At 53.0% G+C, this 17,717-nt stretch overlaps 1 protein-coding gene across 1 annotated transcript in view; it reads right to left on the bottom strand.

Annotated features, from left to right (window-relative positions):
* SRL (sarcalumenin) overlaps positions 1–9,047 on the bottom strand; it is a 31,889-nt gene extending 22,842 nt beyond the window's left edge. Inside the window, exon 1 of the mRNA XM_012647595.1 lies at positions 8,970–9,047. The gene's annotated coding sequence lies outside the window, so the exon portion shown is untranslated. The remainder of the gene's footprint in view (positions 1–8,969) is intronic.
* Positions 9,048–17,717: the final 8,670 nt, after the last annotated feature.

Raw genomic sequence — 17,717 nt, forward strand, 5'->3', positions numbered from 1 at the left:
AGGTGAGCTGGGCCACGGTCGGCGAGGACGTCACTCAGGGTGGGAGACTGCAGGAGCTGAGTCAGGTGAGGGGGAATGATGGCTGTGCTGACGACTGGGGGGACCAGCCACACTAAGGAGAGCCTGGAACACCAGGCTAAGGAGGAAGACAGGGTTCCTAAAACGAGGCCTCCCTGATCACTGGTGAACATTTCTGAAAAGGCTTGAAGACTCTGGGGCTGGGAAGAGGTGAAGTCTCCTCACCCCTGCTCCCCTCCAGAACCAGGAAGAGCCACAGTGACCAGCTCCGAGAGCTGCCCAGACACCCTGGGCTCAGGGTTGGGGACACCTGCTACACATCGAGAAGATCCAGCTACCTCCCCCTTCTAGTGGGGAATCCCTGCTACTGGCAAGGAGGAGGCCACAGAAAGCGAACCTCTCTACAACATTCAAAAAGGATCCACTCAAAAGTCCGTTCTTTCGAGCAGCTTCTGCAGAGGATCAGGAGGTGCCCCATGTCCCACACCCTCCCCTGCTTGGCTCCTGCTGTGCCCAGGGGCCGAGACTGTGCAGGGCTGGGGGCCTGGAGGCTCAGGAAGAAACACACCTGGGCCTAAGGCGGCAGAGCAGGCTGGTTCTGGGTTTCTGGCTTCTCAGTGCACTGCTCTCTGCATCACACAACCACCCAGGAACCAGGCCTCTGTGCCCTCAGGATTCACCCGCTCTAACCGGCTCTGTATCTGAGGCACACCCCCCAGGGGCTGGTCAATTCTCCCCACCCAGGCAGCCACCCTCCTCCCTAGAACTACTGCTAGGCTGGGTGGCTGCCTCCTGGAATTCTCTGCCCCGCCAGCTGTCCCTCCATTCATTCAACACACTTGCCCTGGGTGTGTCAGCAGAGCTCCAAATTAGCCACTGAGGCAATCGCATGGGCCATGGGACCAGAGAGGACCAAGGAAACAGGTGCCACCTCTAGCCAGGGGAAGCCTATCACCAAGGAGAGAGACAAGAACTACACATTCGGAGCCAGCAACTGCTAAACAATCTGGGGCCCAAAGCTAAGAAACTGTAGTGGGTTGAATAGTGGCCCCTAAAATTCACATCCACCCAGAACCTCAAAATATGACTTTATTTGGAAATAGGGTCTTTGCAGATGTAATTAGTTAAGATGGGGTCATACTGGATTAGGGTGGGCCCTAAATCCAAAGTCCTTGATGTCCTCCTATGATGAGAGGAGGACACGGAGAAACACACCGACAGGGGAGAAGGCCATGTGATGACAGGGGCAGAGACTGGAGTGACAAAGCCACAAGCCAAAGAATGCCAAGACTGCTGGCAACCACCAGAAGCTGGAAGAGGCGAGGAAGGATGCCCCCCTGGAGCCTTTAGAGGGAGTGTGGCCCTGCCAACACCTTGATCTTAGACTTCTGGCCTCTAAAATGGTAGGAGAATAGATTTCTGTTGGTTTTAAGCCACCAAGTTGTGGTAATTTGTTACAGGAGTCGCAAGAAATAAAATAGAAACCAGCACCTAAGCCCAGCCCTACGAAACCTCGCCGACACCCTCACACCCTAAGCCGATCGTATCCCCAGCCCACGGCCCCAGTCCCTGCCCCCCCATGCTGGGGTCCACACGCCCTGAAATCTAGCTCCAGCCTCCCCCGAGAACCGCTCCCCCTTCCTCTGTGCTCTCAGGCTACTTATTTTTAGCCCTGATTACGTCTGCCTTATATGGCTCCCTGTTCCTACCAGGAGCGGGATTGTCTCCTCTCCTGCTTCATGAGCTCTCTGAGGACAGAGAATCCCAAGGATATTAACAGCCCTGAGTAGGAGCAGCAATACTGATGGATTCCCCTGGTTGGTCATGTGTCATGATATTTGAGGAAACTGGTGGCAAATGTCAAATTGCAGCACCCTCACAACAGTGATAACCTATAATTATTGACATAGTCCATTTAACCTTACAAAGTGTTTGATATCAAAAAATATTTTAAGCATCCGATAGCCATTTTCTTATTTTAGCCACAAACAGCCCCATGCAGGAAACACAGCAAGTGCCATGCTGCCCACTGCTTTTCTTTTTTAGAGACTAAGTCTCGCCCTTGCTGAGGCTGGTCTCAAACTCCTGGGCTCAAGCGATCCTCCCGCCTCGGCCTCCCAGAGTGCTAGGATTACAGGTGTGAGCCACCGCGTCCAGCCACCATTTTATGGGTGAAGAAGCAGTTGCAGAGATGGTCAGGGGTTTGGTGGCTTATCTGTGACAAAACCAGCACTTGCCTCTTTCCTGAGTCCTGGTGCCCCTACATGGGGCTGCTCTGCCACTGCATGGGCAGCCTCAGGCGAGGGGGGACTTGGTGGAGTGGCCACCGGCCTAACTACCAACTCGGAAAGAAAAGCAAAGCAGGAAAAGACTCAGGAAGAGGTGGGTTCACCACCGGACTCCTATCACTGTCACAGCTTGTACCCAAGCTCACTCTACTGGGAGCCCCAGGACAGGATGGCCTCCCCCACGGCAGAGCAGGTGCTTGGCCGTTCCCCATTTTTTCCAGACCTTTCCTAGGTCCCAGAGAGCACTGCTGGTCTCTTGACCTCCTGGGTAAGTGCTAGAAAAATAAGTAACCTTCTATTGCCTGACACTTGAAATAAAGGCAGGAGGAAATGCAGAGAAAACTAGGTAATCAGCAAACTGGCTAGAGGCCTCTGTGAGGGATGCAGTCGCGCCAGGACCTAAGCACTGTGCAAATCGAATGCACTTCAGAGGCGTATTTTCCAAAGGAACAGCTTTGTCAAGCCTTTACCTATTGCCATCTCAGGAAAATTCTATGGTAGACAACTGGGCTGGCCTAGGTCCTAACCGAATGGCGAATGGCCACTTGGAGGAAGACCAGGGGCTGCAGTTTGGGCAGTGATTCCGTGGAGGGGGGGCGCTCCCAAACCCCAGGGCTCTCCCCTGGCTTGGTTCTGGGCTGAGTTCCCAGCACAACCCACTTCCTACAAGCCCCAAACTCCAGGCCAGACTTTGCCTGCACCTATTTGAGCTCAGAGTGCAGTCCTTGCTCTAGAAGGATCAAAAAATATCTGGGAGTGAGGGGAAGCGGAGAGGGGCTAGCCAGAAGGGGAACAGGCCAGAGTCTACTGAGGGCTTAGGGAGAGAGCAACTTGACTCGGCATTCAAAGCTCTTCCCAACTGGCCCCAACCCATCAGGGTGGCCTCATCTCCCCCGAACACTAGCCCTGCATTCTAGTCAGAGCTCGTCTCATCTCGTCCTTGCCAGGGCAATGCCCTAAGCTTCGCCACCTCCTGGCTTTGATCACCATCTTCGGATGTCTCTGCCTGCGTGCACAAATCATCTGCTCATTCATTAGACATCATTAAACGCCTTCGATGAGCCAAGTGCTGTGCTGTGCTAGTGCTAGAGATGCAAAATGAGCAAATTAAACAAAAGCACAGCCCCTGTCCTCTCAAAGCTGACAATCCAGGGATAGTCCCCGCCCTCCAAGTTGGGCTGAAACCCTGCCCCTCGGTGAGGCCGACCTTCCCAGCCATCCTCTGAACTCCAACCAGAACGTAGGCTGCCGGGGCATGTTAGTTACATTTTTTTTTCAGTGCGTGTCATCTCCCCAAATAGAAGGTCAGCTCCTGGGGGCAGAGAAACAACGCGTACTGCCTGCACAGTGTGGCCTGGCCAAGGCCTCCCAGGGCTGAGGTGCTGAGAGCTGGGCCTTATGGGGAGGGGCCCCACAGCCACCTCACCTCTCACCCCTACTTGTCATATGCCCCACTCCTGCCCCCTCAGCTCCTGCGCATCTGAGCTTCTGTCTTGCCCGCATGCACCTGTCTGATCACATCCTGCCCTTCACCCTTAATCCAAGTCCACCCTGCCCTCCCCAGCATTTAAGGGTGGGCTCCCCAGTGAAGGCCACCTCTCCCATTTCCTCAGGACTCTGGCCAAGTCCCTCCTCTCTGCCCAGGGTGGGCCGCACAGCCTGCATTCACTCTGTGCTCTTTAGTACTTTGAATGGGAAGAGGTGTCAAGGGCTCTCAAGGTTGTGAAGGAGAAGGACCCTGGGGAAGGGAGGGGGGGAAGAAAAGCCTCTTTCCATTTCTTAACCCCTTGCAATGAGCGGGGCAGCTTACTCCGCCCAGGCCACTGTGCCATCCACAGCCCTCCCGGGCCCCAGGATCTGCAGCTGGACGCGGCAACGGTGACGGTGTGATCTCAGGAAAGATGGGCTCCTGGGATGGCACCAGGCAGGAGCGGCCTGCCCAGTACCGCAGTCTCATGATGCAATCAGAATCAGGCCGCTGGGCACCAGCTAGGGGAGGGCTGGAGGGCTGGTGGGGAGGAGGCTGCTGGGAGGCCCTGGGCTAGGAAGTGTGAATGTCTGACCTCCTAATAGCTCAGGCACTTTAATTCTGGCTAAATTAAATTGATTTAATTCTGATTATTAATTAAATTTAATGAATGACTACATTTAATTGTGGCACTTTGGTTCTGATTCTGCCACACAAGCTCCCCACCTTGAGACTGGGCAGCTCAAGAAACGGCTGCTCTGGAAGTCCTCAGTGGGGAGGGTGAGGAAGTGACAACTGGCAGGCAGGTCTCCCAGGCGGCAGAGTGGGGCACCCGGGACCTTGACTCTGAGTATGTCTTTGGGGCTGGAGGGGGATGAGACTGAAAGCAGATAGGACAGGACTTCCCTGATCCTAGAGAAGGATGACAGCACAGGCCGTCCAGACCAGGAAACGATCAGCAAAATCTGACCCGCGCCATTGGTCACATCACGCTCACCACCTTCACCTCCTGCCAAGGGCGCCAGGCTGGGGATGAGCCCAGGGGACCAGGACCTGTCAAGCGCTGGGCGAGTCCAGTTTGGTCGCCCTACAGCTATGCTCACCAGGGCTCCAATCCACCCACTCACCGGCTCATGCATTCAGGACCAGGAGGAGGAAGCTCGGCTCTACGGCCCGGCCCCTGAACACTCAGAACCAGTGGACTAGTTATCGCCTCTGTGCTGTGATTTAGGAACTTCGGGTAAGACTTTTCCCATCAAATGGGAAATCCCACCTTAGAGATAGATACCCTGAGCTAAAATCCTTCTGAATCCTTTGAAACAAACAGTGATTGAGAAAAGCGGCATCTAAGTTTGGCCAGCGGCCCTCCATGGGAGTGAGTTCCAGGTCCTCTCCCGACTGTGCGTCCTGGTAGCAGGGAGCAGAGGACAGAGCAGGGTGCCAGCGGGGTAGGGAAGGGAGCCACCAAGAGGGAATAAAGGGGCCAAGAAGTCGGACTGGATACAGAGTCGGGAGACAGAACCCTCCGGCTTAACTTCTCCTGAGAAGGCAGGTGAGGGCAGGGCGGGGCTCTGCGGAGTGGACTCCCGGTGACAGAACAGATGCCAGCCGGTCAACTCGTTCCTCTCACTCATCCCCCTCACCCTGAAGTGAGTCCCAGAGATGGGCCACGAGAGGGCACAGGCAACACAAAGGAGGATGGGAGGTGGTGCCCGCCTCCACTCCACAAGGAAGGACAAGAACCAAAGCTGTCACCAGGTCACTCGGGCCACATGCCTACTGTGCCAATTTCCACTTTAAAAATGAATCCCAATGGGGCCGGGCGCGGTGGCTCACGCCTGTAATCCCAGCTCTCTGGGAGGCTGAGGAGGGAGGATTGTTTGAGCTCAGGAGTTGAGGTTGCTGTGAGCTAGGATGACACCACGGCACTCTAGCCGGGGCAACAGAGTGAGACTCTGTCTCAAAAAAAAAAAAAAAATGAATCCCAATGGAGTCTACAATGCTTTACCCATCGTAGCCTCAACAGACATTTGTTGAATAAACATCTTAGATAATGGAGCATGGAGTTGGATTTTGCCCTCTACTCTCCAGCGTCCTGACCTGAAGGGCAGGCTGCCGACATTCGCTGTGATAAAAACACGGGTGCCTTGCCTTACCCACCCCACCTCCTCTCTCAGGCTTTGCCCAGTTCTGCTACAGCATAGGAGACCAGGATCCAGTCTTGGCCCTACTGTCCAGTACCATACAACTTGGGGCAACCTTCCTCCCCAACAGGGCTCCCTGGAGGATCAGTCTGGTTCCTTCTCCTCGTGGCCTTCTACGCCCTCTGGAGCAATACCTGGTGTAGACCAGGATCCTCCAGCCTCATTCTCCAGCGCGCACCCTGCTGGCACTGGGGCTACTGTGTCCACCTCTAACACATGGTACCCATATAAGGTCCCTCAAGGCTTCTCATTAGAGCCACAACACACCTCTGGCAAGACCTACCCCAGGCCTCCCCTGGTCCCCACTGGTGGCGTTCTGACACCTCAGCCACCCCACCTCCCACACTCCCTCGCGCTCTTCAATCCTTCTCTCCCCTAGCACGCTTCCCTGGCCCACGGACACACTAGTCTTCTCTAGCGTGGAAAGAAGTTTCTCTCTACCTCTACAAGCCCGCCCACTCTCGCTTACTGTTACTGGCCTTTATCCCTCCCAAACCTAATTTCTAAAAGTTTCTATGATTCCACATCCTCACTAACTACTCTCAAACCCCTCATAACCTGGTTGTCAAAACCAACACTTCCTCTTCTCAGCACCTCTGTGACATTTAATCCCATCGACCACCCCTTCCTCTAGAAGCTGTCCTTTCCCTTGGCTTCCAGGCCCATGTCTCCTCTTGGGTCCCTTCCCATCTTTCTGAAATTCATTTATCATTTTCTTCCTCTTCCTGCTCCCCAAATCCAGCATTTCTCAAGGATCGGCCCTCGAATTTCTTGTCTCCCCCACTGTAGCCCCTCAGTGGCCTCCTAGCCTCACTCTCATCCTTATGTAGGTGAAGCTCATTCCCAGATGCCCAGACCCAACTTTCCTCATAAGCTGCAATCCCACCGCTCTACGTACTGCTAGATATCTCTGTACAGACGTCCCGACGTTCATAAGGACCCAACCTGAACTTTAAAAATCTGTTCTTCCCTCTATGTTCCTGATCTCTTTCTCTGGGAATATCATTCCTCCAGTGACCTCCACGAAGCCTGGGGGCCCTCTGCCCGGCTCCGGCTCACCAGGGTGAGGAGTCTGGTGGATTCCATGCCAGTGCCTGCCAAGTTGCCCTTCTCTCCTCTCTCACCCAGTGCCTGAGCCCACGCCCTGTCACTTACGTTTCTGGCGTGGCTGACTAACCAGCCTCCCCTCCTCCCACCCCTTCCTACCAACGACAGCCAGGTGGATGTTCCCACAGCCCTCCTCCTCACCCTCACAGCAAGGCCCTTCACACCTCGGCCCCGTCTAGACTCACCAATAGATCGCCTGGCCCGACTTGCATCCACTTGCCCTATGGGAGACAGAACAATGGCTCCTTCCCTGGTTCTTGCCAGAGCCCTAGGCTGCTGACTCTGTGAGTCCCCTCGTCCCCTTCCCCTTACATGAATTCCCTTCCTGCCATCTTTCTACCTCCGAAGCCTACTTTCTTCAAGGCCAAGCTCGCGTGTTCCCTCATCTGTAAAACATTTCCTGATCACTCAGCTCAAGATGACCTCCTCACTTCCTTTAACCCCACCTCACTTTTCCGGCACCTCCCTTGTGACACTTACGTGTGTATTATCTGAACAGGTGCAGCTACATATGAGATGGAAGATGTCTTATCTCCCCTACTGGACTGTAAGCATGACAAGGACAAAATGTCTGCCTGAATCTCCCTAGAACCGTATCTAAAAAATAGCAGGGACCCAATAAATGTGGGATGAGTTCCTGGATGATGAAATGCAGCATGGTGTTTGAATGAGAAAGGGCTTTGCACATTTGAGTGACATTTACACATAAGGGTTGTGCCATGAGGAGGCCTGAATCTGGGTCTGGAACATGCCCAGGCACTACACCAGCATCCCACAGTGGCAGACCCCATCCCTTCCCACTCCCCCGCTGCCACCCTGTTCCAGCCAGGATGCACTGCACCTAGCCCTGGCCCCACAGGAAACAGCTGTCCTCCTTCCATGTCCGTGGGGATTAGCCTGCTTCCCAGCCCACCACAGCCAGTGAGCACCAAACGGCCAGCTACATGCAACTGGCCTCACTGGGACCACTCTCGGGGGATGAGGGGGCAAAAGCACTGGCCAAGCAGTGCCGAGACCTGGATTCCAGCTCTGGCCTACCAGGAACAAGCCATCTGACCTTCACTGTAACACCCTGACGTAGGACAAAACCAGCATTTCCCAAACTGCAGTTCCACAGGCCACCAAGGAAGGTGTCACTTTCTGGTGGAGATGCATCCATTCTCATATCCCAGGCTGGTGCTCCACAAACTCAACGTGGAAAACTGAAACTAGATGTTCCCTCTGGACTCATCCAGCTGCACTGAGATAGGAGTCAGGGAACTAGCTGGGGATGCAGCTTCAGGGGGCTGGAGAGGCTTCTGGGGCCTCTCCCTCCCCCAGACCCCTGAGCTCACTACCCTCTCTCAGCAGCCCTCCCACGGTGGATGTAGCAGCTGAGTTGCCCTGTTGAGGAAACTGGCACATGGGCCTCCTTCTGGAAATAACCAGCCTGGGGTGGGTGAGGAGGGGGTGGGGAGGCGGTGTCCTGAGTCACTCCGCACCGTCTCTCTCATGGCAGGGCAGGTTGGCCCTGGGAACTCACAGATGGACAACCCCAGCATGCACCCACTGCGTGCCACTGGGATGGCGGGTCTGGGGAGAGCAGACTGGCAAGTCTGCAAACCAGGGCTGGGCTGGACATGGAGGAGGGATGAAGGATGGATGGACACAGAATCCACAGGTCCCCATCTCTGTATCAAGCACCAGGAAGGACAGCAGGAAGCAAAGATGCCCCAAATTCAGCCTTTAGCAATAAACATCAATGGCTTAAACCCAAAGAAATGCTCTGTCAGCACCATCCACTCTCAGGGGAGACCTAAAGCGCAGCTCTTCACCCTGCAATCCTAGGGAAGCTTCCCCTGGGCAGCCTCACCCACCACCCCATTTCACCCCCTTCGCACACACCTGGCAGGCAGAGAGAGGTGCAGGAGTGCAGGCAGGGGCTGTCAGAGACAGGCTGAGGCCGGGAGAGGAAGCCCTGGCTGGGTGAAAGCAGCCCCGGCCCAGGCCTGCCTCTGCTTCTGACCTACCATCTGACGTCAGCTAGGTCTCCTCATTTCTCTCGGTTTCCTTCCCTCGCCTGGACAACAAGGAGACTGACCAAACCATCTCTAGGGTTCTTTCCCCCATCCTTGAGTAGGCCTGTCCCCAAGCCAAGTGCCCAAGACAAAAAGCAGGACCCTGGCAGTTACACAAGACCAAGGGTGACAGGTCAGGGGGTGCAGGGCCTGGCTGCTCATCGCAGTCCTGGTACTGGCGCTGGTGACTGATGGTCAGTGACGGAGGGCACTCAGTCTCCTCTCAGGCGGATGAGAAGAGGGGGCTGTGGAGCCCACTGCCCAGTTCAGAGGGACATGGGAGCAGCATGGGGAAAAAGAAGGGAGAGAAGCTCTGTAGGGCTCCACCCTAGGCTGTGGGCAGGGAGGGAGTTAGTGACAACTGCTGCCACCCAGCCGAGGGGCAAGCACAGTGGGGAGGGAAATAAGGACATGGCAGTGGGGTGGGAAGAAGTCAGGAGCAAAGGTGCTACCTGTGGGTAGGGTGGCATTTCTTGGGGTGGCACAATTCTGGGGAGAAATCGACCACTAGGGGGGTGTGAGGAAGCCAGCCCTGTGGGTGGCACCTCCCAGCAGGTGCAGGGGGGAGTGTACAATCTACAACTGGAGCAGATTAGTGACAAAATCCACAGCCCAAACGGTGGCAGGAGAAAGCAGGGGAGCTTCTGCGCTGGCAGCCAGGCCCAAGGCAGATGCACATGGTGGGGCTGGGAAGGAGAGAGGACTCCACGCAAAGCACCTACCTGCCTCTTTTCCCCACAGCAAGAGCCCTAGCAAGCCTATGGAACATTCCAGATGTCCAGTTCCCTTGGTGGGAGGAAAGATAAAGGATGTCCCTAAAAGGCTAAAAATTCCCGAGGCCCTGCCATGTGGAAGCTCAGCGAGGTCGCAGCTGGGATGGGGCTGGGCTGGAGCAGAGGAGGGGCTGCGAGGGGAGAGGGTGGCAGTGGCCTGGGGCTCGGGATCCAATTACACGGCTGTTTCCATACTTAGCCACCTGACAGCCACTTGGAACACTCACCACTTGAGCCACTGCAGCTCCACAGAGCCCAAATTAACTCAAGGGCAGACAAGGGCAGGGCCCAGCACATGCAACTGCCGGAGCCCCCCACCTTACGTCTTGAACCCCCAAAGGAATGGCTTTTGTTCCTGCCCCCTGCCTGCCCTCCTTGCTGGGACTGTGCCTTGCAGCCCCTACTCAAACTCAGAGACCCCAGGCTGGACTCCAGGCCCCTACGGTCTCAGGTGCAAAGACCAAGGGCTGGGCTCAGTGTAGACGGCAAGTCGGGCGAAGACAAAGCGGCAGTCCTGGATTCCTAGGGGGATCCCTGGAGCAGCCCCGAAGCATCCCAAAGGGGAGCCCAGCCTCAAGAGCCTTGGGAACTACAGAGGTGGCAAAATGATCTGGTGTCCCCTTCACAGCCTATAAATAACCCCTGTGCAACCGAAGCCACCACCCCCGCTACCCAGAGCGCTGAGGTGTGACAGGGAGCCCAGGCACAGGGGCCGAGCCCCACCAGGAAAGCCCCCTAAGCAGCAGAGGCCCCACTCCACAGTGGCTCCCATCCCTTTCCTGAACTCTGCCCAATTCTGTCTCTAGCCCGACCGCCAGCTGTGTTGGATCCTTCGTTTCAAAACACCACCTCCACCCCTGCCTCACTGTTTCCGAACCCCAACTTTGCCCATTGTGTCCCCCCTTCCTCAATCATGCAAACCTATCCCGGCTGGAGTCCAGGCCTCTGCCCATCTGCCACCAGGCAGGAGGGTTGCCTTACAACCTCCAGCTCCAGGACTGTGTCACTTTGTCTGTCTCAGAGACTGCCCCAGCCTCAACTTTCGGGGCCCTCTTCCCCAGCATCAACTGGCCACTCCTCTCTCTGACCCCCGGCTTACGCCTCAGGCCTGGCCTCCTCCCTCAGGTCGCAGCTTCCCCTTTCAGCCTCTCTGCAAGCCGTCACTGCCTTTCTCCCCAGCACCCGCTCCTGTTCCCTGCAGGGAGAGGAGGCTGAGGACAGTGAGACCAGCAGGGAGCAGGGGTTTGCTGCAGGCCCCACCCCCCCAGCCCGGTAAACAGAAAACCACAGGGGGAGCTCTGGGGGTGCAATCTGGGCCTGGCCGGTGCCAGGGTGGGACATACCTGCCTGTCCTGAGACCAGGAGCGAAGCCGCCAGGCAGCAGAGCAGGACCCGCACCCTCATGGTGACTGCCAAGAGAGCCCAGCTGCTCTGCACCTCTATTTATAGGGTGCATGCGGGGCGGGGCCAGGGAGAAGGGTCACACAGTCACTGGGGCAACTGGGCGGGCATGGTGGGGAAGACGCTCAGACCCCGGCAGGCTGTGCGGAGGCCTCCACCATCCCAGCTGCCAGCCCCAGAAGGCAGGGCGGGCCTGGATTCTCTTCCCCTACCCCCAGCAGCCCTGGGATCACGTGACATGGGGCATATAGGGTGGGGGTAACAGGGATAAAGTGGGGCATCCCCTGGGCTGAGGTCTAGGAGTTAGGAATCCGAGTCTTCCCAGAACTGGTACTACCTTGACCTCAAGTCTGAGGCAGGTGGGGACCTTGGCACATCTCTGCTGGAAGGAAATGTTACAGGTAAATCAAAAGAAATCCTATTTGATAGCCACTGATACACGTTCTAGAGAATGATCAGTTAAGGAAAACCTGTGACATCTGACCTTTGAGGTCAATGTCTGGGAGCATGACCGTCCCAGCCTTTATAGAAGAGAGAGCGCGGACCAGAGGGAGATCGGGATGCTGCAAGATGTGTCTGAGGTAGTGGTGGAAGTCAGAGGGTGCGGCGACAGAGATCCATTTCCAATGGCGCAGAGGTTCCAGAACGTTCAGTCACCTCTGCAGAGTGCCATTTGATGCAGTTTTCCTAAGGGCAGGTGATGGCCCAGAGAGGCAGCTGTAAGAAGCCAAGGGAAAGCAGATGCTGACTAGCATGGGGGGAATGGTGTCACTGGGAGGAGGAAGGGACCTAAGAGTAAAATAGGCATCTGCTCCATGCTAGGTGCTTGAGAGATCTTTAAACAGCTTTGTTGAGGTGTGATCAACACACACCACATGACGCATACGTAAAGGGTACAATCTGATAAATTCTGACGAATGCATTTAACTGTGTAGCCATCACCACAATCAAGATAATGACCAGATTCCTCACCCCTAAAACTTTCCTCATGTCCCTTCACTGTTCCCCCCCGCTACCCCTTCCCAGGCAAACACTGATCTGCCCTGTCACTAAACATTAGTTTGCATGTCCTAGACTTTGCTATAAATGGAATCATAGTGTGTTCTTTCTTTTTTTCTTATTTTAAGAGACAGGATATCACTATGTTGCCCAGGCTGGCCTTGAACTCCTGGGCTCAAGCGATCCTCCTGTCTCAGCCTCCCGGAGGCTGGGACTACAGGCAAGCACCCAGCTTATGTGCATTCTTTTCTATGTGCTTCTTTCACTCGGCATAATTGGGCGGAGATTTATTTATGTTGTAGCGTGTATCAATAGCTCATTCCTTTTTATTACTGAACAGTGTTCCCTCGTATGGACAGACCACCACGCAATTCACCTGCTGATGAACATTTGGATTGTTTCCAAGTTTGGGCTATTACAAATAAAGTTGCTTGAACATTTATAGACAAGTCAATTTATGGACATATGGTTTCATTTCTCTTGGGTGAATGTCCAGGAGTGAAATGGCTGCATTATATGGCAGGTATCTGGGTTTTTTTCTAGATGATTATATCGTTTTACATTCCAAGGGTGCATGAGGGTTCCAGGGTTCCCCCACCCTCACCAGTACTTGGTGTGGTCAGTCTTTTTAACTTTAGTCATTCTAATAACTGTGTAATAGTATCTCATTATAGTTTCAATTTAAGTCCTTTATCAGGTATATGATTTGCAAATATTTTCTCCTAGTCTGTGACCTGTCTTTTCATTTCGTTAACTTTGTTACTAACATGCAATAGTGCACTGTATCCCGTCTTTTCATTCACTGAAGTGTCTTTCACAGAGTACAAGTCCTTCATTTACATCAAGCCCCATTTATCGATTTGTTCTTTTATGAATTATGCTTTTGGTGTCCTATCTAAGAACTCTTTGCTTAACCCAAGGTCACAAAGATTCTTTTTCTATGTTTTCTTCCAGAAGTGTAATAGTTTTAAGTTTTACAATTACATCTGTGATCCGTTTTTATATTGCTTATTTATACGTTGCAAGAAATGGAACACAATTTAGATTTTCACATACATATCCAGTTTTTCCAGCACCCTTTGTTGAAAAGACTATCCTTTTGCTACTGAATTGCCTTTGTACCTTTTTTAAAAAATTGATGATATACATGTGAATCTATTTCTGGGCTATATTCTACCCCATTGATCTATGTGTCTGTTCTTGCACAGGTCTTCTCTTTACACTGTCTCGATTACTGTGACTTCCTAGTAGTAAGTTTTGAAATGAGGTAGTACGAATCCTCCAACCTTGTTCTTCTTTCTCAAAATTCTATACCGACAAAATTCTAGTTCCTCTGCACTTCCATATGAATTTTAGAATCAGTCTGTCAATTTTTTTTAAAGTCTTCCTGGATTTTAATTGGAATTATAATGAATCTACAGATCAGACTGAAGAGCACTTAATTGTGATGGTTAACGTGTCAACTTGGCCAGGCTATGGCACCAGTTCTGCCAACATCAGTCTCACATTGCTGTGAAGGTATCTTTAACATTTAAAACAGTCAACTGGGCCAGGCGCAGTGGCTTGTACCTATAATCCTAGCACTCTGAGAGGCCAAGGCAGGAAGACTGCTTGAGCTCAGGAGTTCAAAACCAGCCTGAGCAAGAGAGAGACCCCGTCTACTAAAAATAGAAACATTAGCTCCACATCCTGGCACACATCTGTAGTCCCACCTACTCGGGAGGCTGAGGCAGGAGGATCGCTTGAGCCCAGGAGTTTGAGGCTGCAGTGAGCTATGATGACACCATGCACTCCAGCCTGGGCAACAGAGCAAGACCCTGTCTCTTAAAAAAAAAAAAAGTATATTCCCATTTATCTTGGAAATTATAGGTTAGAAGGACCCAAGTTCACAAGCAAGCTGCCCCTGTATTTCGTCCTCCTACAAGAGAACAGCAGATTTGTGTCAATTCTCTTTACAGCCAGAATTTTCAGAGCACTATCTATATCTCCCACAGGGCAGGAGATAATGGGAGACATACATTTATCAACAGAATAATCTCTGAGGTATGTGTATCACCTGCAACCTTCTTGAATCACTTGCCTGTTTTCTATTTAATTTAATTCTGAGGCTGTCCACCAAGACTGGCTGCACCCTGCAGGAATCTATCACTTGGGCCCCCTAATTCAGGAAACTCTGCAGCTGTCACTCTTAGCTCTTTTTCTAATCAGTGGTGTGGTGGGGGGAGAGCCAGGCTGGGGAGCTCATTCCTTTCTACAGCTGCTGGACTTAGGACCCGTCCTGCTGTGAGCAGGCCCAGTCCTATCCCTCTCCTCTCAGTCAGCACACGTTCTTGTCAATCAACAGAAGAAACTTGCAACTCAGCAGGGCAAGAGAAGAGAAGGGACCAAGGCAGACGATGGCACTAACCCCACCCCTGCCCCTGGATTTGTAAGCAGAGGGAGGGCAAGCAGAAGAACTCGAGAGAGAGTGAAAAAGACAAATGCTACAAGACCACACAGCACCGAGGAAAGCACAGAGAGGCAGCTGAATAAAGAAGGGACAGTAGGACAGGCAGGGGTCGGGGAGACAGGGTGGAGCCAGAGCCAAAATAATCTGAGGCTAAGGACAGCATGGCCAGCCAGCTCCAAGTTGCTTGAGGATTTGCATGTGCTTTACATTCTGGTCGGGAGCCAGTTAGTCAACCGCTAAGGAGGCCAAGGTCACTGGAAAGGCCCCCTCTTCCGCTAGATGGCCCTTCAAACATCTAACAGAGTTGGGACATTGCTATGCTGTACGGCCAAAGATGCCCCCAAATCATGGCACAAGGGGCATATATATTCATTATAACCAACCCCGTGCCAGGAAAGTATGAAGATGACTCCCAAGAATTCATGAAATGTAGCAAGAAAGCACGAATTACAAGTAGCAGAAGAAAAACAGAAAGGCACACAAAATGGAGCTATTAGTAAGACTAACAGAAAAAAAAAACGACACTATATATTTAAGAACCTCACTTGTGCGTAACTTGATCACTTGCCCAATTCACAGTGTCCCTAAAATAAGAACCAAATGCTCAGGACAAGTGAAATTATTTCTGCCACTCAGATCCAATAACCCGACAAGAATTTCTTCTGAGAATCCTCCTAAAGAGGGCACAGGGTAATGTAACAATCCTCTAGAACATTCTTGGAGCAGACAAATTTTCCATGAAGTTTATCCCTAATAGAGACCCTTAAAATATAGCAGGGAACGCCACCAGGAACCAAGAATGCCTAGCCCACCTCCCAAAGAAACAACCAGCAGGGTGTGGTGGCTCACACCTTTAATCCTAAGTACTTTGGGAGGCCAAGGCAGGAGGATCGTTTGAGGCCAGGAGTTCGAGACCAGCCTGAGCAACATAGTATCTCTACAAAAAACACAAAAATTAGCCAGGTGAAGCAGTGTGCACCTGTGGTCCAGATACTCAGGAGACTGAGGTGGGAAAATCACTGGAGCCTGGAGTTTGAGGTTGCCATAAGCTATGATGACACTACTGTACTCTAGTCCCAGCTACTCGGGAGACTGGGGCAGGAGGATCACTTGAGCCCAGGAATTTGAGGTTATAGTGAGCTTTGACTGTGCCACCACCTTCCAGCCTGGGTGACAGAGTGAGACCCTGTCTCCTAAAAAAACAAAAATCCACCACCGAAAAGGTCAATGACACATGCTTGGGACAGTTCTCCTGAATTGCCACTTTACCACCTAGCATGCTGTTGGCAGGAAGGAAAATTGGCATAATGCATTTGGGGGACGGTAACTACTAAAATATAGTCATAATAGCCGTAAGTTGGAAACGACCTAAATGTCCATCACTAGATGAATGGATAAACAAACTGTGGTATATTCACACAATGGAATAGTACCTGGCAGTAAAATGAACAAACTGCTGATATACACAAAAACATAAATGAATCTGACACATTATGTTGAGCAAAAAAAAAAAAAAAAACAAAAAGAGTACATATGTTGAATGATTTATATGAAGTTATAGTATAGGTAAAACTAATCTATGTGACAGAAATTAAAACCAGAGTGAGATTCCACTATACAGCTACCATAATGCCTAAAATAACAATAATAATAATCTGACAATGCTAAGTGCCAGTAAGGAGGCAGAGCAACTGGAACTCGAATACATTGCTGGTATGAAACGGTAGAGAAGTACATACAACACACGTAAATGAGAGCACGCAAATAAAACTGGCAAAATCTGAATAAGCCCCGTGGACAGCACCAGTGTCAATTACCTCGTTTCTATGATGTACTGTAGTAATGCAAGATGCTAACACTGGAGGAGGCTGGGTGATCTCCCTGTACATTTCTGTAATTATTTCAAAATTTAAAAAGTCTAAGAGAATATAAGCCACTTGAGGAATAGTAGGACAGGAAGAAAGCATCAGGGGGCTTCTGGGGCTTGGTGGGGTGCTGGCTCTATGGGTGTGTGCTCAGTTCATGAAAATTCGTGGAGGCTTTTAAAAGCGGGTTGTGCGGAAGGTTGCACCGGTCGTATCCCCCCTGCCCTGCCTCCGCTTCCCCAAGACCTGATGTTCAACCTCCCGGGCTGGGCGCGGGGCCCCCGGCTGCCCACCTCTCTCCTGCCTCAGCACGCGCGGCCCGGCCTCGACCCGCGGCCCACGGCGGGACGCACGCGGGCGGTACGGACGCCGGGGCTCCAGGCCTCAGGGAAGAACGAGCGATTTCGTTCGCAAACGTCTCCTATGCACCACACATGCGGAAATTACAGTGTTTCGGGCACTTTGGGTAAAGAGTAAATGTGTTAACTTAATTCGTGTCACCTCTTTCTTGCCTGTTTTACAGTACCTTCCGGAACCTTCTCCCGCACGGGTGTCACCTGCGCGCGGGGCGGGCGGCGCGTGCGTGCGGACGTGCGTGAGTGGGCGGGCGCTGGGCGCGGAGGCGGGGCCGAGGGCGGGGCCAGACGAGCGGGCGGGCGGGAGCGCGCGCGAGGCGGCCTGAGGTGCCAAGGAGCATGCGCGCCGAGGGCGAGGTGGGGCAGTCCGGGAAGGGGCAGGGCCACAGCCGCGCCCCTGATTTCCGCCGCTTGCTAGCGAGACCGCCTCCCACCGCGGGGCGCTCGGTGGCGGGTCCGGGAAGGGGGATTTCCCAGGCACCGCCCCCAAGCCCCGCCTCCAGCCTGTGGAACCTGAGCAGCCCCTCAGCGCCCTCTGTTGATCCTCTTAGGAGCTGCCCGGAGCCCGTCGGGCCTGCAGCCTCGCACCTGGCCGAAAGGGGCCGCTCTGCTGCCCAAATCCTATGTGAATTTATCTGGATACGCTCAGAGAGAGAAAATTACAGTGCTAAGTGAAAGAAGCCAGACTCAAAAGTCTGTATGATTCCATTTATATGACATTTTGGAGAAAGC

This window comes from Propithecus coquereli, unplaced genomic scaffold (assembly GCF_000956105.1).
Source record: "Propithecus coquereli isolate 6110/MARCELLA unplaced genomic scaffold, Pcoq_1.0 Scaffold27, whole genome shotgun sequence".
Classification (NCBI taxonomy): Eukaryota; Metazoa; Chordata; class Mammalia; order Primates; family Indriidae; genus Propithecus; species Propithecus coquereli.